A 22,141-nucleotide genomic window follows, 5' to 3' on the forward strand; every position below is an offset into this window, starting at 1 on the left:
ATTTTTACCATAATTTGTAATGGTTGTTGTTTTAGCTCCTTTTTATTTCCCTTTGCAGGTTTTCTGTATGTGTGTGTATTATTTTAAGTGATGCTTTAGTAAATACATTTCTCCCTATACCATATTTTGCTTCCTAATTTTTCCTTTGAATGAATTCACAAGAATGGTCGCACTGTATCAGAGAGTACGGATATTTTATCAGTGCTGAGTTGTATTACCAAATTGGTTTCCAAGCAGGTTTACTAATAACTTATACTAATTCCAACAATTATCATTTATCAAATGTACTGAAAATCTTATAGTCATGTGCTCTTAGATTATTTAATTCTTACCTAATAAAAATAAATGGTACTTTCTATTTGCATTTTTGTCACTAGCTAATTTAAATGTTTTTGAAACAAGTGATGTGTATTTACTCCTACTTGAATTGTAGGAGTAAGGCTTTGGTCCATATAGTTATTGAAATCTTAATATTACTCTTACAAAGCTGATTGAGATCTTTAATACTATAAATAGCACTACAGTTTGTCATTTTTGACATAAATACATTTTATAACAGGCTGCTTTATTTTTAATTTCTATATTTTCACTGTAGAGGGATTTTGAAAAATTATTTTTTGCAATCTATTACTTTGTATTTTCTTCAGTTGCTTCAATTTTTATAAAGTTCTTATCCTTCCAGGGGTGCCCAGGTGGCTCAGTTGGTTAAGCATCTGCCTTCAAGTCAGGTCATGATCCCAAGGTCGTGGGATTGGTACGCCGCATTGGGTTCCCTGCTCAGCAGAGTCTGCTTCTCTCTCTGCCTCTGCCCCTCCCCCTGCTCATGTTCTCTCTCTCTCTCTCTCTCATAAATAAATAAATAAATAAATAAATAAATAAATAAATAAATAAACAAAATCTTTTAAAAATAAAAAGAAAGTTCTCATCCTTCCAAATATCTGAAATCCTATTTTATTTCAGCTAATTTTCATTGATTTTTCAGCTTAATTTTTTGCCATATGGAGATTAGTTTTAGTCTATAGGAAAGAAGGAATAAGGAAAACAATTCTCCTCCCCCTCAATATTTATTAAATAATTCATTTCCTTTTTGCTTATGATACTTTGTTACATACTAAATTTTTCTGTAATTTATAGGCTTCTATTCTCTTCCACTGAGCTTTTTATTTGTTAGTATTCCAGTTTTATCTTTTGTACTGCTGTTGTTTTATAGTGTGATTTCATATTTGATAGGACTGGCATCTTTTATTTTAAGTGACAGTTTTAAGAGCCACACCCATTTATTTTTCAAAATGAAGTTATGAATTATTTTTGTTTTTTTCTAAAATAAACTAGAATTTCAAGTGAGATTGCTTTAGCCTGACTTTAGAACAAATCAACACTACTGTATGTCTCATTAACATCACCTTTTCTAGGCCATTTATTCATGTTTTACATTTCCCATTAAAGATTTCTTAACACAAGTCACTCATACCTTTCATTATGCTATTTATTTAGTTTTTATATTTTTTTAATGCTATTGTCAATAAGATCCTTGTGTAACTTCAGATTACTTTTTTGGTTGGTACAAAGTAATACAACTTATTTTGTATGTTTAATTTGTATTTAGCTAAATATACATCTAATACAACATATAGTACATTTATGATATTTCATATTTATATCTTATATTTATATATTAATACATTAATATATTTTAATATAATTTTATAAATGTATTTTTATATATAAATACATAATATAATATATGTGTCATATATTTATATATTTTATACGTTTATATACAGCTATTGCTAGGAAGAAAGATTGTGTATTAACTATCATGAAACCTAAGTCTCAGCCATCGCATCAGTGGACATTCCTTAACTTGAACTTGCTTATAGCCATAAGTTTCCCAAAGCTTATCTTATTGTGGTATCTGATTTTGAAAATATTTGTTTTGAAAAAGATTAAGAGGATTAGTTTTTAGTTAGCCAATATGGGTGTTAAGCTTCTACTCCCTTAAAAATTAACTAAGCTAGAAGTATAATGGTCTAGGCTTTAAGACCTCAATCATTTATTTACTTATATATTAAAGTCAATTCAATATTATTTCTCGAGAATTTTATCATTTAGAATAAGATTCCAGCAGGAGCACTAGAGACCCAGAAAACCATGGCTAAAACAAGATAGTCTCACAGATTCATAGGCCAGGCTTCTCCAAGCTGAGAGTCCCTGATGGAACTGGTTTCTGCTTCACCCTACTTGGGTATATGACTCTATCTGCATGCTCCAAAATGGTCATTGGAGCACCAGCCATCATGACCTCAATCCAAGCTACCACAGGAAGGAAGAAGGGGGGAAAGAACGGTATACCTCCTCTGATTTAATGAGATTACCCGGAAGTTTCACAGCTCACTGACGACCACTCAGGTGCATGATCATATCTAGCTGCTATAGTGGAGACTGGAAGATGTAATCTTTTTACTCAGCAGAGATGTGTCCACCTAAAAATTGGGTTTTGTTCCTTTGAGAAAGAAGGTGAAAGGACTCTGGCAGGTAACTGTCTCTGCCACAGAATCCTGTCACTGACCAAATGAAATTCTTTGGCCCAAAGTGAACAGCCTTCCCTCCCTTCATGTACTCTTCACAGGCTTATCAGATGTCAATCCTACCATCCACAGAGCTTTTTGTATTTGTTGAAAGTAGTTAACCAACACCACAGACTAATCTGACCCTGGGTACCTTTTATATCTTATTATTTTGAGCTCACTTCTGGACAATGCCTATCGATATTCATCATTTATATTTTAAATTGGTTCTCTTAATCCTATTAAGAAACTACACTATCCAATTAAATTTTTTTAGTGCAATGATAAATTTTGTCAAATTCCTTTTTTGCTATATTTAAAAAGAATGATGTGGGTTTTTTTTTTCTTCTTTAGCCTACAGGTGCGAAATATTTCATTACTAATTTTTCAGTAATTATATTCTTAGTTCTTAGTTTGAACTTTCTTTGTATTCCAGGGATAAACTTGTGGACTGCAGATTGTTACTGGTTTAGAGTAATGCTGATTTATCCATACTGCTCTTTATTTCAAAATTTTACATCTATAAGTTTTCTGTTATCTTTATCCTGTTTGGGCTGACAAATATATTGAGATTAAACTATATTTGTCATGTAGATTAAATTAGGTAATTTACCATATTTTACTGTGTTCAAAACTAGCTTTATATAACAAGCATTTTCCAGATGCCTGGGTGGCTCAGTCTGTTAGGCATCAGACTCTTGATTTTGCCTCAGGTCATGATCTCAAGATCATGAGATGGAGCCCCACATCAGGCTCTGTGCTGAGCATGGATTCTGCTTAAGATTCTCTCTCCCCCTCTCTGTCCCCCACCTCAAGTGCATGCTCTCTCTCTCTAATAAAAAATTATATAACAAGAATTTTCTATTGCTTAATCTGTTGGTTCTCTTTGCCTTCTGGTGTTGGTGGAGAGGAATAACATCATTTAATAGTTTTTCAATCTCTTCACGTATTGCTCTGTTCAAGACTTCCTCTGCTCATTTTCAGCATTTGAGTTTTTTATTTTTTTTTTTAGATTTTATTTATTTATTTGAAAGACAGAGAGAACCTGAGCTGGAGGGAGAGGGAAAAAGAATCTGAAGCAGACTCCAAACTGAGCACAGAGCACTTCTTGGGGCCTGATCTCATCACCCTGAAATCATGATCTGAGTGAAACCAATAGTTGGCTGCTTAACTGCCTGAGCCACCCAAGCACCCCAGCATTTGAGTTTTTAGAATATCATTCATCTCAAAAGTATTCAGAACTGTCCACACAGCTTACATCTCTTTTGTGATATCACCCTTATTTTTATTGTTTTATTTGCCTCATTTATAATTTTCTTTCTTGGTTTTTCTTTCCAGTTACATGTTCCATGGGGTTTTCTAACACATTCATTTTTTGAAAGAACCAGTGCTTGAATTTGCTTATCAATTATTCCACTTTTTTGTAAGATTTTATGTATTTATTCATGAGACACACACAGAGAGAGGCAGAGACATAGGCAGAGGGAGAAGCAGGCTCCATGCAGGGAGCCTGATGCAGGACTCATCCCAGGACCCCGGGTCACACTCTGAGCCAAAGGCAGATGCTCAACCACTGAGCCACCCAAGTGGCCCAATTATTCCATTTTATATTCATAATCTACTCATAGCAGCTTGTGTCTTTATTATTTCCTTCTACTTACCTATTTGGGTTTATTGTTTTCTCTCTTTTCTAAGATCTTAAAAGTAGATATGATGTCTACCTTCTGTAAGAATAAGAAAATGTAATGGAAAAAAGTCTAAATTCTGCTTTGTTAGAACTTGTATCTGTTTATTTATCTTTTTATGTATTTACTTATTTCTATATAGATTGTTAAACTCTAGTTTTCTTACATGCTCTGAAGCTGATTGCATAATTCATATATACATATTTAGAATACATATAAATTCTGAAATATTGAGTAGTTTGTTGGAGTCCATTTCATATAGTTTTAAAGAATTGTACTTTGAGGGTTTAAAGTTTATGGAGATTTTCCTTGTGAAATTATTTTGTGATCAGTTTTTAAGTATTCTGAGGATCTATAAAGAGGAATGTAGTAATTCCACCATCATTTCTCTTTTCAACCTTCTCTTTTGTTTTTTTTTTTCTTCCAACCTTCTCAATGTCTGTATTTTGTTCACTTGATATTTGATGTTTAGGAAGAGAATATGAAGACTAAATCTTCTCTAGTGGTATTCTGTGCTTTCCATTTACAATTTCAGATTTTTTTCTTAAAAGTATTTTATATTTTTAGAATTCTTGTACCTTTAGTCTGTCTTTTGTCATTATACAATAGCCTATCCTTTTTTTTTTAAGTTTTATTTATTTAAGTACGTCTACACCCAACATGGTGCTTGAACTTATGATCCTGAGATCTAGAATCCCATACTCTTCAGACTAAGTCAGCCAGGTGCCCCACACAATGTCCTATCTTATGTCACTTTACACTTTCTTACATAGTATCTTATTTACTGTGATTAATCATTTACATTCTCCTTTCTTTCCTTTCTGTTTCAATGTCACTTTCTCCATGCCTTTGTTAACATGTTTTATACGCATATACAATATACAAATATATATACATATATTATGTACAATATATACATATGTATACTATATATATATATATATATATATATATATATATATATATTCCTTTCAAGTATGTCTCCTTTATTGGATTAAGGATGTGATTTTGATGTGCTTTTTTTTTTAGTAGGCTTCATTCCAGCATGGATCCGAATGAGAGGTTTGAATTCACAACTTAAGATCAAGACCTGAGCTGAGACCAAGAGTTGTATGTTTAACTAACTGAGCCACTCAGGCACCTGATATTTTGGCATTTATTTTAATGAGAGCAATTTTAAGCACTTATATTTATTGTTTTAAATAATTGGCTAATCAATCAATTAATCAAGTCATATGGAAAGTGTTCATTTGAAGGCCTACTATGTGCAGACAGCATCAAAATGCTTAGGACAGTCATAATTGCACAAGAGTATAATAATTACTAATACACTTGATCTGTCTTTTGTTATATTGTTTGGTTCTTATAAAAATAATAAACCATGGGAAGGTCATTGGGCTTAAAATCTCATTGCCTCACTGAGTCTCAGTCTCCAATCTGTAAAATGAAGATATCAGTAACACCTACCATAAAACAAGTCCCTGCTCTGGCTTGTGTATATTTAATATGAATTAGAATTACACTGTAATTGAAGATTTCTCTTTCCCTCTTTGGCCTGTAGGTTAAGATGACACCTCGTGGATGTCTACAGTTATTACAGTAAAACATTTGATAATCATTCTTAATACAATATTTCACTATATTTGTCATAAACAACTTTGGATTACTTCTTAGAGCAGGCAAAAACCATTATCATTCTGGGATTCCCTCTTTTCCCTTGATCCATTCATTTTGACCTAAAATTCTGAAACATTTCTATTTTTTCCCTTTTAATTTTTTTTTAAGTAAACTCTTTTTTTTTTTTTTTTTTAAGTAAACTCTACAGCCAATGTGGGGCTCAAATTCCTGACCCTGAGATTAAGAGTCACGTGCTCAACTGACTGCACTAGCCAGGTGCCCCACGATTTCAGGTTTTTTAATTTAAAATTATTTTAGTCTAATAGTAGCTCCAATTAGATCTGTCAATAACAGCACTTTCCTTAATGTTTATTACTTATTTGTTTTTCACTGGCTATTAATTCACAGTCATTGCATCCTTCAACATTCTTTGTTGAAAAAAGATACCTAGTTTATAAATGTTCTAAAATTTCAGCTATTCTGGGCAACCCAGGTGGCTCAGCGGTTTGGTGCCGCCTTCAACCCAGGGCGTGATCCTGGAGACCCGGGATCAAGTCCCACGTTGGGCTCCCTGCATGGAACCTACTTCTCCCTCTCCCTCTGCCTGTGTCTCTGCCTCTCTTTCTCTCTGGTCTCTCATGAATAAATAAATAAAATCTTAAAAAAATAATAATAAAATAAAATTTTAGCTATTCTGAAAATACTTTGTGGTTTCAATTCATTCTATATATACACACTGGTCACCTGCATCTACTCCTAGAACATAATCACCTTCATCATACCAAAGTCACTCAAATCAGTATCTCCAGCCCAAACCCACAGATCCTGACCCCTACCTACATGTGTGGCCCCTAATTTCCCCCCAAACCTGCTCCTTCCTCTGAATTCCCCCATCCATTTGCTCCATCAAAAACATCAATGTCATATCCAACTCCACCCTCTTCCATTCCTTGCTTGCCTCTCACCTGCGTTGTAATTATCTATCAAATCCATCTGCTCCTGTCTACACCCATTGCCACCACCAACGTGGCCTTCATTTCTTGTCTGAACAACTAAAACATTGTCCTTACTCATCACTCCCCCATCAATCTTTACTCATCTTTGATTTATTCCACCCCCCCTTCATCCAGAGGAGTTTTGAAAATGCAAAATTGTTGTATTATTCTCTTGACTGAAACATTTCAGTTCTCCAGGGCCTTCAGGGTAGATTCATAAGGCCCTTAACACGGTCTGTCCACCAGGTGCACCTGCAGCCTTCCCCCATCATCCCTTTCCACACACCTACCTCACTTCTTCCCTTGGCTTGTTCCTTCTCATCCTGCAGACCTCTGGGGAGCTGTCTCTCACTGCTCAACCAGAAACCTTCCATGTTTCCTTACAACTCTATAAGTACTGAGAGAGAGAAAGACAGAGACAGAGAAAAAAGAGACAGAGAGAGAGAAAGAGGGAGGGAATTTGTCTTTTATCCATTGAATAAGTGAACTACTGACTCGGTTACCTTTTTTTTTTTTTTCCGGTTGCCCTTATGAATGATAAGCATTCTTTAGTCTCATGATTTCTCCTTGAAATGTTGTTTCATTGTTTCTGGCTTTGGTCATTTAAGTGGGAAGGGATAAAAAGACTCTCCATTCTATTCTCTCTAGTGGATAAGCTCAGTTTTTGACTTATAAACTAGCAATGTTCCTTTTCACGAGGCTGGGGTTGGGTGTTCGTCTTCACCTCTCTTACATTAGCTCCGTGAGCCTTCTCAACTTCCAACCTCCCGTGTATATACATAGTCTGTCTTCTTCAAGAATTTACTACTTACCTGTTAGATCTATTCTTTGTCCTTCCATTTGGTCAATTTTTTTTATTATATATTCAGCTCATATGATTCAAGTTCATCTTTACTATCTTATCTAATTTTCATATTTTCATATTTTCATTCTGAATTTTGCTACTGCTAATGATGAACTGGTGCTATGCTTCCTCCTTTAGTCGTTTCTTTCTTGTCTTTCCTCATCCTTCCTCCTTACCCTCTTCCTCTCTCTCTCCTCATATCAGGCTGCACATGCTTCATGGTTCTGCATCCTCTGTTATCTCTTTCAATATAAATTCCAGCCATTCTCAGAAATATTTTGCATCTTTTGACCAACACTCATTTCAGATGTATTTTTTTCAAATTTCAGACCTTTAAAAAAGCTATATTTTTTTTTAAAAGCTATATTTAAAAGCTATATTTTAAAAGCTATATTTTTTTAAAGCTATATTTAATTCTGTTTATTCATTCATTCTTAAATTCCACCCACCAAACATTGTTAAAACTTCCAAAAGTGACTATGATTCAGGAAAGGTTGAAGATTTGTTGATGGAACTTAAGTGGAGAAGACTCCTGTTGTACCCATTTGATCATGGTTCCAACGAGGCCCTCTAAAGGAGATGTGTTCAAGACATTGGTTAGGAGTCAATACACAAGGTGGATAAGGGAAAGTGACTGGAGGTGCCAGAACAGTGAGGAGGCTTTGCAGCAAACCATGTCTATAGCAATAAGACCTTAGATTTGATAACAGTGGAAGGGGAAACAAACAGAAAAGCTGGCCAAGAGGTACATTCTAACTGACTTCATCCAAACCAGAGGTTCTGCAGCATAAACTGAATACATGGATCATTCTGTCATTTAACCCATTCGACATTGTACAAATCCAAAATGCTGAACAACACCTATCACTTTTCTTGGGCAGTAATAATAAGCAGTACTATTTTTTAGCACAAGTAAGGAAAACACATTTCCCCCAAAGAAAAATCTAGAAGAGCTGCCTTTTCATCAACTTTCTCTGTGCAAGCACCCTTGTCATCTAGGTAGCTCCAATCAACATGACAATCTGATTGGGACTTTGAGCTGCAGGAGGGTAAGGCAGTCACACTCTCCAGCCCTGGTCGACTGCAAGCCCACTGTTCGCCTCTCATCCCTACGCAACTGTTAAAAGTGAGCTACACTAATAAAGCTAATTCTTCCTTTCACTTTGCCCCAACATTACTGACATCATTATTGGAGTAGTTGGGTCTCCTGAGATGTGTTCTGGAAAGATCTAGCAGAGAGGAGTTAAAATCCTGCTTGTACTGAAGAGTGACGAAAATGTAAATTTTGGTAATCTTACTAGTGAAGCAGACATATTTCACCAAGGCCAGATTAATTTAACAGCTACATTTCCATTCCTGCGTGCTCTTAAGTAAAAACAGACCTACAAAAAAGTCAAACACGCAGAAGTGATTCTCTAAACACACAGAGCGTGCAGAGGCCCCGACCCATGAAAAGGATCCCAAAAGGGACCCTAAAGTATATGTGATGACACATTACAGAAGAGAAGAAGACTTTCCATGTTGCAATTATTTATATAAATATTGTATAGGAATGCTTGAACATAATACATCAGACCTGTTTGGGGGTAACTAGAAGGAATGGCCCCCAGGAGAGTGTAATTTAGACAAAATTGAGAATTATATGTAAACCACTTTTGCCTGACTCTATCAATTTGACGAGTGACCATAAATTCCAAAGCTATGATCTCTAATTGTTGGTCAACAACCGACTTGTGCTCTAGCCCTATAAAAGACACATGAGCCCTACTAAAAAGCACATCAATGTCTCACTCTGCAAATACTTTTGAGGACCTTTCACTGTGCCAGAGATGCTGAGGTAGACAAATACAAAAGACCCTGTACCTGCTCTCAGGGAATTTACAGAGTACATGGCAGGCAGGTACCATGCATCCAGAAGGCAACTGATGGTCCAGTGGGAAATTGTATAAAACTGAGTCAATGGGAAACAATAGATTTGGACAGGGGATGAGAAGAGCAGCCATACAAGATAAGTGACATTTGTGCCCATGGTAAATCCAGAGGGCCCCTTCTCTCCCACAATGGGTTGCTCATTGTCTATTAGTATTGATAGCTCTGCAATCATTTGCTTTTAGGTCATCTCTGCAACTCTTCAAAGGCAGGTATCATGTCTTACTCATTGTTCCCCCACAGCGCCTATCATATAGTATGTGCTCAATCACTGCTTGCCCAATAAATAAATTAGAGAACAACATTTCATCATTGGAGTCGGAATAAACCAGCCATGTCCATTAGCATAGGAGAAATTGTTCTCCATCCCCCATGCCAGAGGGCATGAGCATCTGTGAGGGCAAGATTTGCCAGGGAATGACTATAAGGGAGGGGTGTGTGTGTGTGTGTGTGTGTGTGTGTGTGTGTGTGTAGGGAGAGTTTCTGGTAGATCTCTGTCCTTAAGAAAGAGCCAAAGTTTAAAAGATGGAAGTCATCAATTAGGCACAGGAACTGGAGGAGCTAAGCAAATGTGGGAACAAAAGAAAACAATAAAAGATGATGAAGATGGGAAAATAAAGCAAAGCAGGCAGATTACTTGGGATCCAGTACCTGAATTACAAAGGGCTTTATGGAGTGGTCTGCTGGAAAATCTTTGGGCTAAGGACCGAGTCTTAAAGTTGCCGGATAAAATATGTCTCAAATATTCCATGGGACACTGTACGTCAAATATCCCATGTGATATACTTACACTAGAAAAAAAAAACACTGTTCTTTTTCTAAAATTCAAATTTAACTGGGAATCTTATATTTTCATTTGCTAAATATGGCAACTGATTTTAATGGAACAGTCAAGATGGACAAAAGGCTGGACAGATCTAGTGGGAAGAGGTTCTGGAAAGTTAAATCCCATGAGGCTTCACTGGCAATTTTATTCAAGCCTTATTATTAGGTGATCAAGAAGCCCCCCCCCAAAAAAAAGAATGGATTTAGTAAGATAATAAGGTGATTCTCGAGTGATAGCAAGTGTTGTTGGGTTCCCCCCACTTTCTGAGTCTTTCACTAGTGTGCCTAGGGTACCCGACCTTATAAACATCCCACCTGTGGCTTCTCTCCAGAACCCAGTCACCAGATTCTGCTCTCCAGAGGTTCAGGGGAAAGAAAATCTTTCCTCTGTCTTTCCTGTGAGAAAAAAAAGGACTGAATGAGTTTTCCACATGATGGGGTGGGTTTACCTTGGAGGAAATTTGGCTGTAAAAACTTTACTTAAAACATCTTAAACAGGCATTTGTTTTTCTTATATAACAAGTAATTTGGAGATAGGACATTGTGGGCATTAGTTTAGTTGCTTAGCAATGTCAAGACAACATGCCTGAAGTGCTCTCAGTTTCTGCTTCATGGTTACAAGATGCCTACCGCAGCACCAGCCACCACAGTCCTGGTTAAGGAAGAAAGGAGAAGAGGGTAAGATCATTCAATGCTTCTGATCCTATTCTTCTTTCCTTACAAAAACAAATGGCTTCCTGAACCCTGCCCACCTCAGCAGACTTTTGGTTCTATCTTACAAAAGACTGAGTTTCTTTAGTGAAAGATAGCTAGGAAGAAAAATGTGGAGAGGCTTTAGAGTGGTCGAGAAACAGTTGAAAGGAGCCCTAACCTGGCCAGACTTCTAGAATGAAGAGCTCCAGGAAACACTGAAAAGAATCCAGGCTCTGGAATCCAACAAGCCTTGGTTTGAACATGGGCTCTACCCCTCCCTGCTCATGAGCCCTTAAGCAAGGCACTTAACACTTTCAAACAGCCATTTCCTCATTTGAAGTATGAGCCTAGTAATGGTGACCTCAAAGCAGAGCAGGAAGCGAGGCCAGAGATGACTTATGGATGTAGGCACCTTGGTATGGTGTGTGGCAGGAGGTACAAATGAAGAATAGCCATTTTTATTTGGAGACACCAGCCATTGAAACATGAGTATTTTTCCTCTTTGGATAAAATATGCCTTCTATTAAGTACCTATTTTCATTAAGTTCCAGATTATGTACATTTTAACTCTACCACATATTTGCAATTCAACGAAGCACAATTAAAACAGTGACTTTGGGTTGTCCTGATTAACTGTGGCCATTTACACACTCATGTCACTAGCAGAAATCAAAAGGTATTACAAAAAGATACTCTGTAGACTTTCCAGTTTGGGGCATCGCTCTAATATTTGCAAGTTGTTGTTTCTTTTTTAAATTATATGAAAAGAATTTTTGATTCAAGATATGTTTAGTGTTTACATGACACGGGTAAGGGCCATCTTGAAAGCCCTTCCTTTTAAAATATATTTTATATTCAGATTCCCATCGGAAGAAGACTATAGAACTCAAGGTAATCAAAATGGCTTCAAGAGCCAAACAACAGGACTTATGGACTCACCGTGATGATTATCTATGAAAGGTCCTTGAAGGCTATCAATATTTACTCTACTTGACCACTGAAGCTCAATGAACCCCTCCTAAGGATAAAAGAGAATCATATATGCTATTGCACTATTTGGATATTAAAAAGTTTAAATATGGGCTAGAGAAATTAGGATAAACTATTATTACACCCACAGATGTTTAAAATTTACCAGTAATGAACTCACATGCCAGAACTTGAGAAAAATGAAAGAAGGGATGGCATCAAAATTTCTTATTATTTGTAAAAACGTCTTCTAGACAAGCCAATTTAATACAGACAGTGCAAATAGCAATGACTTGTCCAAGGAAATATTGAAACCCATTAGGAATGCACGTGCGCAAGCTGATTCAACAAGGCAGTGTATTTTTCTCAAAAACATAATATCTTTTCTGCATTGTGTGAGATGAAGGTTAGATTACATTTCTTGCCTGTGCAGTAATTCCCACATCATAAATTCTGATGAAATTATATCAATCTATAAAGCAAATGGATGTCTGACCTACCATCGCTTCCTACTTCTCAGCAAGAGAGGCTGCCATACGAGCAAATCCCCAGCTGCTCGGAGCGATGCTATTGCAGCATGCCTTTGCCTGGGAACTGTTATTAACTATCCTGACCAGGAGCGGCTGCTCGAGTTTGTGGTTTCTGCTCTGAATATTAAACTTGGGCATACAAGAGTCCTTATTGTGGGGAGCACTTGGAAATGGTAATACAAAATTGCTTTATATTTGCGGGATTTGATTGCTTTGGATGATACAGCCCTAGCTGGTGGGCCTCTCTCGCTGCTTGTATTCCCAGATTATAAATCATTCCTTTGACAGGGTATCTGCCACAACCAGGTCTCAGTTTCCGTGGTATCATTTTTTATATTACAACTGGCAACTGCTCTTCTGGGCTGTTCATATAAGTGACACATTTTGCATAATATATGAGAAGGGGGTCAAAATCAAAGCTAATAAAAGCCTCCCCAACTTTTTCTTGTACATGTCAAGGCATCTCAGGCTTTGAGTCTTGAGAGGACTGGCTCGTGGATAGAAGATGTTTTTGTACGGTGTTGGTCAGCACTGTGTTTACCAGTCCTGAAATTCAGTGTCACAAAAGTCAACATGAAACAAAGCTGCATCCACAATTAGCCAGTGAGTTACTTATAATCAACCTCCAAGAACAATATAAGCTCTCCTTAAAATTTATGGAAAGAAGCAAAAGCACTTAATGCATCTTTCCTAAGAAAAGGTAGCTACAAGCGGGTGCCCTGTTTTGCTCTTCTGAGAACAAGAGTTTTTAACATGATGGTGTGCAGGTCTTCCTTCCAGTTCTGACATTTTGGTGAGGTTACAAAGTGTCCTGGTGGAATTCAAGCACCATGAATGCAGATGATAGTCAAAAACGTATACTGCTGCTTTGTTGCAAACAAGTTTGACTTCAGGACTAAGACTTAGTCCTTAGAAGCTCTCTCGCATTCCTGGAACCCATGTACCAGCTATATAGGAGAACCCATGTTCCTAAAGTTACACATTTTAACTCCTAGAACATAGCTGCCTGGTGGTTGTGCCTGAGATGCCCTGCTTTTCCTCCATGAGAATTTGGGGAGATATTAATTTGAAAGATGATACCAAATAAGCCTAATGAGATCCAAGCAGCAGTGCAAAACTGTCCTCCAAATTATGCTCTTATGAATTTATGAACGAAGGAATCAATAGTTTAAAAGACTGTTTGGAAAGCACCGCAGAAAAAAAAAAAAAAAAAAAAAGGAAAGCACCGCAGCCCAGAAATAAGAAGCTCTCAGTCACTCCCCACAAGAGGCCTGCTTACTCTGGGTCTCCTTGGTTGCTCTTATGAGATCAATGGTTCGTTGACATTCCATTAGTCATAATACAAAGCAGGAACTGTGAGTGGCCCAAGGCTCAACATTAGCTGGAAGTGGTTTCTAAATTAACCAAGTTCAGCATTTCCTGAGCAATTACTTGCCCTTCCCCACCCGCCTTCCTCCCCCATCCAAAAGAGGATTTGTATATATTTTCAAATATAGCCAAAACATAATTGTAGGGTAACCAGAGAGATCTCGTACAAAACTGCTGTTGGAAACCCACAGATTCTGTCCCTGAGCTCAGTTAATGTGCCGAAGTGGACTGTGTTCATATATGTGGTCTGCACGTTTCAGAGCTCTTTGGGAAATCATCTCTTTCCAAAATGCAGGAAAAAGAAGTTAACTATGCAGAAGAATTTTTTATTGATAACTGTTGAAGGCTGAAATGGATTCCTTTGAGAATTTTACTTTGATTATTGGATGTTAGAACTGAGAAGACTTCATAGACAATTTCATTTTTCAGTTGAGAAATGGCGACCCAGAAGAGTAAAAGGTCTTGCCCAAGTTCATGGAGGCAGCAGCAGAATTAGGACTAGAACCTAGAGACTCCTGGCTCCTGGACACGAACAGTGATTTTCAAGCTTTCTTGCCTATGAACTGCTGTATGCAACATGTTTTCCATTATAATCCAGTCAAATTTATATCCAAGCAACTGAAACAAAATTTTGAGAAATGATTCTTACCTTTATTATGTGTGATGTGCTCTGATGCATTCTGTTTTGTTCTTTTTTTCACTTTTTTCTTAACACAGGTCAGGAGCTACTTTGGCTATAACCTACAGTTTTTAAAACAACGTTCTAGGTTATGTTTGCTCAAAAATGGCTTATTAGATTTCCTTTAATAAAGACTTCCTACATCCAAGCTCCGATTTTACCTCCCCATCCCAGAGACAGAGTGGAATGGCATTCCTCATCCAAGCCCAGGATTCTGCAGACTTGCTACATTTGATAGAAACAAAACTGACTCCTACAATAAGTCATGTTTTTCCTTAATATTAGTGGCCAGAAAAGCTTAAACGTCTGGAAAAAGACAACCCAAACAATAGAAGATCCAGAAGTGATGAAAACCAACAATTCTACTGAAATATGACTTGTTCAGCCAATAGGAGGCCACTGTTCTGCAGAGATGCTTATTTGGGCTCTTGGCTGAATTTTGGGGGCTCTTTGGCTTGGAATAAATGGTTTTGTTAATAACTGCTCCATAAAACTCAGTGTGGTGTTTGGCTTCTTAGGGTGACAGTAAACACCCCAATTCATCCGTCCAGTGGCACTAGCAGAGGAAAGGGTGGGTTTTGCTAAGACGCTAAGCCAGGCTGCTAATCTACCAAAGAGTAAGGATGGGAGATCTCCTCTGGAGTGGTTTGTAGGGGTTTGCTTGTGGGTTTCCCAGCAGAACTCTCAGGTGGTCCGTACCTCCAATCCTCTCTGTAGCAAAACACATGAAATCCTAGTATCGATACATCCACCGTTCAACATGTGGCGAGTGTTCCTTCCTCGCCAGGGGAAAGCACAGAGCCAGTGAATCTGAATGGCAGTAGAAAACTGCGAGTCCCCCAGATGCCAGCAACAGGAAACATGGAAGCAGTTCTCAGAAGACAGACACTCAACGTGGGCCAACTCCTGGCCCGTGATGATATGCACACTCCCCGTCTGAAGTGGCTGCGAGCCAGGTGCGTGACCGCAGCAAGCAGGAACTCCTTTTGTCCACTTCCTCCACGGGACAAGGCATGGACCTGCATCTCATCAGTTCGCAGAATGCTTGATTCCAACCCCGGGCTCATCCTTACAGACTGGGGATGGAACAACTTAGCTTCTTTTACTGGAAATTCCCATGCCGCCATCCTAGGGTAATATGGAGCCAGCCAAACCTTGTTTTTCACTCAGGGCTGATTTCTGGCACAATTCCCATTGCAGGACTCCAGCACTGACAGAGGTTAATGGGTACCATTTAGCCACTCTCGGCAGCAGTGGTTTGATCTTCTTGGCTCTGATACTCTTCCTCCTCTTGGCACGAGAAAATTCAGCTTTTGCCCTTTATCTTGTTATCCAAGAGCCTGAATGCCCATGACAGCCGTGGATGCAGATGCTGCCCCTTCTAAGTCCTTGGCAGAGCAGTAAAATTCAGACCAACGCAGGCAGTGTGCATTGAGCTCTTTCTTTTTCCCTACACAGCCAGCTGGCCTGTTGCTGAAACCAAGACCAATCAGAAAAGACACACACGCATATGTGGCTGGTGCTGCCTTGTTTTCTCCTCCACCGCGAGACACAGAGGAACAGGGCCTGGAGGAAGCAGTTTCTCACTTGCAGTAAGCAAAGGCGATTAAATCTGCCCTGAATCCAAAGAACCCTCGACTACCTTGAGTTCCTAAATCCCGAGAGTGGCATCGGCCCACGCAGTTACACACAAACATGACTTTGGAAGAAAAATGCCGACGTAAACTTGACTGCCTCTTGGCAAACAAGTGCACATCGGTTCCAATTACAAACAATGGATCACTCTCTTCTGGAGCACCTACTACTTTTTTAAAACCCACTCAGAAGGCTCCTGACTCAGCCTCTGATCCCACAGCAGAGAAGTAGGGATGAGAGGAGCACACAGAGGTGGGGGCCTGCAGTCAGCATGGACCATACACAGTGTGAAGTCCTATAACTCCTGAGGATGCCTCAAGTCACTATAGAGTCCAGCACCATTCCACGCCTCTACTGAGTGCACATGGGCTTATGGGGGCACTTAGTACGGGCAATTTCTCCTCCAGCACTGGGATAAATTGCTGTGACTTTGGCTGAGCACCACCAAAAAAAAAAGTAGTTGGTTTGCATTTAGGAACACAAAATGTATTTCTTTTAACCCAAGATTCATACTCGAAGAAGCAAGAACTTCACCAGGACCCACTGAGAGCATGTGTCACTCTGGCAGATGCCATGGGGGGAGTGGCACACAGAATTGCTAAAGCAGGCAAACACATTCATGACTCAATTTCTCTAGGAGCACCCTCCTGCCACCCACCTCTCTTCAGCCTTTTCTCTCCGAGCACAGAGCAGAATTTCCCCATCTTTGGGAATAAATCTTTAGTCCCCAAGATAGCTGGGAAGGTGGCTCAACTTCCTGTTTAGAATCCCTGCCCCTTTCCCCACCATGAAGATCCCAGAATTATTCCGGAATAATTCCCATTTTGACCTATATGTTTGTTCCAGAAGTTCAAAAAGTTTTGGATGAGGATATTCAGAAATCAAAATTGGACTCCTGGAACTCGCAGGGCTGGACTGAGAGCTAAGGGGCTTCGTGGGGAGCTCAGGGCCTCAGTTTAACACCTCTGAAATGGGCCTAGTAGCACCCTTTGCTGTGGAAAGGGTGGAATCAGCTTAATTAATTGGCTTCCTCAGAGCAAAAAATGTGTCATCCTCTTCAAAACCTTAAGATGAAAGGTGCAAAATGGTGCCATTGTTTCATAAATTGCTACATCAAACATGGGACGCCCTATAAACCTACAACAGGTAATTATTATAAAAATAGCACACTGTTAAAACTCCCAGAAGAGCAGGGCATATTTGATGGAAGAGGAACACACATGGTCCTGAGCAAGGAGCCCTGCCTCCAATCCACCTCCCAGGACCCAGCCACTACTACCTCTCCTTGAATTTCTGTAACAGCCTCCCAGACGCTCTCCCTGACTCCACTTTGCCCTCCGTGGTATTGTGATTTATAATATGAAATGTATATTTGGCCTTCACCTCCATTTGTGGCACAGAGCTCCTAAACCCTTGGAATTTCCTAAGTAAGGAGAGTAACAGAGAGGTCTTTTGCTGCGCTAATGAGGTGACTTTGGGACAGTGCCTTAAGGTGGGGGCTGGTTGCTGGGGAATGAACCATGAGATGAGAGGGTGGGAACTCTCAGCCCCACACCCCAACCTCTGGAGGTTAAATCAATCACCAATGGCCAATGATTTAATCAATCATGCCCACGTAATGAGGCCTCTGTAAAAACCCAGATGAACAGGTTGGAGAGCTTCCAGGGTGCTGAGCACCTGGAGACTAGGATGAATGGCATGCTGAGAGAAGACATAGAAACTCCATCCCCTTTCGCCATACCTTGCCTTGGGCATGTCTTCCATCTGGCCATTCCTGAGTTATATCCTCTCATAAGAAATAGGTAGTCTTGTGGCACCTAGGTGGCTCAGGTCATGATCCCAGGGTCCTGGATAGACCCAACATAGGGCTCCCTGCTCAGCAGGAGGCTACTTCTTCCTCTCCCTCTGCTGTTCCTCCTGCCTGTGCTCTTTCTCTCTGTCAAATAAATAAATAAAATCTTTTAAAAAAGAAAAAAATAGGGGATCCCTGGGTGGCTCAGCGGTTTAGCTCCTGCCTTTGGCCCAGGGCGTGATCCTGGAGACCCGGGATCAGGTCCAACATCAGGCTCCCTGCATGGAGCCTGCTCTTCCCTCTACCTGGTGTCTCTGCTTCTCTCTCTGTATCTCTCATGAATAAATAAATTTTTTTAAAGTAATCTAGTAGGACAAATGTTTCTCTGAGTTCTGTGAGCTGCTGTAGCAAATTAATCAAAGAGGAGGTCCTGGGAACCTCAGATCTATAGCAGGTTGGTAGGCCAGGGGCCCAGGTGACAACGTGGACTTGTGATTGGTGTCTACAGAGGGAGGACAGTCTTGTGGGACTGAGCCCTTAACCTGTGGGTTCTGACACTGTCTCCAGGTAGATCGTGTCCAAATTGAGTTGAATGTAGGACACCCAACTGATGTTGGAGAATTGCTTAGTGGCGGGGGGAACCCTACACCCAGATATTTGCATGGCTTGCTCTCTCTCCTCCTCTAGGCCTTTGCTCAAGTGTATTTTCTTGGTGATGCCTTCCCTGACTGCCTTATTTAAAACTGTAGCCCTCACTCCACATATAATCTCCCTGCCGCTTTCCCGCTTATTGCTTTCCATAATTCTCAACCATCTAACCTACAATACTTGTTTCTTTTCTGCTTCCCACAGGACAATGCCACCTTTACAAAGGCCAGGATTTTGTCCTGGTTTGCTCACTGCTGCCTCCCCAGCACCTAGATCAGTGCCTGACACATGAAGGTGTCCAATAAATACTTGTTGGATGAATAAATGAATGACAAGTTCTTCCACATGTAAGGACTTTTTGTACTTTCCATTTTCCATAAGATTATCCCTCGTCAGACCCTCTTATCATTTCTGCAGCTGCCCTTTTGACTATTTTTAGATGTTCAAGCTGCCTGAGAGGGAATTATCTGGTAGAGACGGGAAGAGACAAAAAGACAATACCATGGATTAAATTTAACTTGTTTCCCAAAAGTGAAGACTATGCCTTCTCTTCTTTTACATCCCTTTTCTTTTTAATCTGATACAGCCCTAGGCTGGAACTTCTCTGATAAATCAATGAGTCAACAAGTCAGAGGTTAGATGCTGGCTTTCCACCACTTTGTGTTGAGATCCAGTGGACCCTTTTTGTGAAGATGGCATTGGGAGAGAACACCCATATGGGTGGCTTATTAAAGGCCTTTCAGTTGCAAGTAGCAAAAATCCATTCCAGCTGGCTAAAGCAATTGAGTGGGCTTTACTGGAAAAACACAGGGATAGCTCAATGAACCTTAAAAAAGGAAGGACTCATGAGTGATTGAAATCATAAACTGGAACGCCGACATAAGCAGTGTTTATTTTCTGGTTCCAGTCCATGGTCTCTCCTCACAGCTGGCCTTTTTGTACCTGTTTCATGTACCTCTCTGTCCCTCCATGCATGGGAGTGGGACACTCCTGCCCCAGGTAGCTTTATGGTCACATGCCACACAAGCCCACCAGTGGCCACAGCCCTATTCCTAACTGCAGGAAAAGTAAGATCAGCTGGCTTAGGACAGAAATTCACCTGCTGTAATTTGTCATTGCAATGGGGGGTGAAGTCTCTTACATATCTGCAATTCCTTATCTGGACTTTGTAGATCCAAAAGTATTTTAGATTTTACAGTTTTTCATATTTTAAAATGGGGATGTCCACTGTGCATTACGACATCATCATCACTGGGTCTGAGGCCATATTCTAAAATTAAAGACATGAATACTTCTGAAGGAAAATGAATGAATACTCATAGTAAATGGAAAAAATAAAAAGTATTCACAGCTCCAAGTCAAACCAGGTCAGCCTCTGCTATCAAGTGAGTTCAGATAGGGTTTGGAATTGACCCAAATGAATTGCAAAATCTTTCAGCTTCCAGAATCATTTGGATTTCTGATTCAGGATAAGTAGGGCAACCATGCAATTTATTGTGCAAACTTCCCTTCTGAGAGTAAGGGGGTTGCTATTAAGGATTGCACTGGGAGGGAATGCTGACAATATGCATGTGGCAATGTCATTTCCTAATCTCTCCAATCTGCCCATAATTACAGACAGCGCCACCAAGACAACAAAACCAAAACCCATGAACAACATCTACTGAAGAAAACTAAGTAAAGGTAGCCCCATAAACTCCAAACCATTAAATATTTAAGAGCTACCAAATCTATGCAGCATCTGTGTAGGAAAAAGCACAAGGAAACTCTGGGTTATTGAATGGATTGACTTGAGGACAGAAGAATCCCTAAATCCTGACTCTGACCAGGAAACGGGGCAGGTCAACTTGAAACAATTGAATATGCAACAGACTTTTTTACTAATTCTTGGGTGAGTACAAAGGTTTATGAAAATATCTTTTGTTTTGTTTTGAAGAATTTTTTTAATAATAAATTTATTTTTTATTGGTGTTCAATTTGCCAACATATAGAATAACACCCAGTGCTCATCCCGTCAAGTGCCCCCCTCAGTGCCCATCACCCATTCACCCCCACCCCCCTCCCTCCTCCCCTTCCACCAACCCTAGTTCGTTTCCCAGAGTTAGGAGTCTTCATGTCCAGAGTTAGGAGTCTTCATGTTATGAAAATATCTTAAGGGACTGCATAACCTGGGTCCTAGAATGCCCAAAAAAATAAAGCAAAATTTCCTTTCCTTCCTTCTTCTTTGGAAGTATAACACAGAGTAGCATAGGGACAGGAAAAAAAAAAAATGATCCCAATAAAACTGTGGGTAAGCAGCACTGGGGGCAGTTCTCTGAATTATAAAAATGTATTTGTTACTGCTCTGTAAAAAAGGAAGAGGAAGAGGAGGAGGAAGAAGGAGGAGGAGGAGAGAGCTCTAAAACCATGAAACTAGAAAAAGATATTCTAACTTCTCCACTCCCACCTAAAAGGGAAAACTCCTTTTACATGATAATAACCAGCAAAACATAATCACAGTTGAATCCTACACAAAGTGAATATTTTTTAAAAAGAGATTAAGGAAGAGAATAAGTGGCATGTCAGACACACCCACAAAGTACATAGGAAATGCAACCTATATTTCAAAATGAGCTAAAGAGCTAAAGATGCTATAAAATTATGGAAAATATGGGGTGCCTGGATGGCTCAGTCAGTTGGGTGTCTGACTCTTGATTTCAACTCCAGTCATGCTCTCAGAGTCCTGAGATTGAGCCCCACTGTGGGCTCCACACTCAACCAGGAGTCTGTTTCTCTCCCTTTCCCCCCCTCTGCCCCTCCCCCTGCACACATACTCTCTTTCTCTTTCTCTCTCTCTCTCAAATGGGATAAATCTTTTTAAAAAATTAAAATTGGGGGATGCCTGGGTGGCTCACTGGTTGAGCATTTGCCTTTGACTCAGTGCATGATCCCGGGGTCCTGGGATCAAGTCCCACATCGGGCTTCCCACGGGGAGCCTGCTTCTCCCTCTCCCTATGTCTTTGCCACTCTCTCTCTCTGTGTCTCTCATGAATAAATAAATAATATGCTTAAAAAAATTAAAATTGGTCACCCGGGTGGTTCAGTCAGTTAAGCATCTGCCTTCGGCCCAGGTCATGATCCCAGGGTCCTGGGATGGAGTCCCATGTTGGGCTCTCTGCTCAGTGGAGAGTCTGCCTCTCCCTCTCCATCTGCCTCTCCCCAAGCTCATGCTCTCTCTCTCTCTTAAATAAATAAAATCTTTTTAAAACTTAAAAAGTTTAAAATTGAAATTATGGAAAATATGAAAGAAAATCATCTAAGTTGGAACTTTTTAAATTCAGACACAAAGTTCTAGAGCCCAGGAAAAATTTAGAAATAAAATAATA

At 39.5% G+C, this 22,141-nt stretch overlaps 2 long non-coding RNA genes across 5 annotated transcripts in view; one reads left to right on the forward strand and one right to left on the reverse strand.

Annotated features, from left to right (window-relative positions):
- The window catches only part of LOC119866600, a 69,384-nt gene extending 57,863 nt beyond the window's left edge, over positions 1 to 11,521 (reverse strand). Inside the window, exons 1-4 of one of the 4 annotated variants that reach the window (XR_005380691.1) lie at positions 11,093 to 11,510; positions 10,778 to 10,858; positions 7,155 to 7,261; positions 4,206 to 4,291 (exon numbers count right to left, since the gene is read on the reverse strand). This is a non-coding gene — a long non-coding RNA (uncharacterized LOC119866600). Of the gene's footprint in view, positions 1 to 4,205; positions 4,292 to 7,154; positions 7,262 to 10,777; positions 10,859 to 11,092 lie in introns of those variants that run through there. The other 3 variants (XR_005380692.1, XR_005380690.1, XR_005380689.1) reach the window with 3 other exon arrangements.
- Positions 11,388 to 20,660, forward strand: LOC119866601. Its single transcript, XR_005380695.1, has 3 exons — positions 11,388 to 17,482; positions 18,981 to 19,123; positions 20,394 to 20,660. It is a non-coding gene; the product is annotated as an uncharacterized LOC119866601 (long non-coding RNA).
- Positions 20,661 to 22,141: the final 1,481 nt, after the last annotated feature.

This window comes from Canis lupus, chromosome 28, assembly GCF_011100685.1.
Source record: "Canis lupus familiaris isolate Mischka breed German Shepherd chromosome 28, alternate assembly UU_Cfam_GSD_1.0, whole genome shotgun sequence".
Classification (NCBI taxonomy): Eukaryota; Metazoa; Chordata; class Mammalia; order Carnivora; family Canidae; genus Canis; species Canis lupus.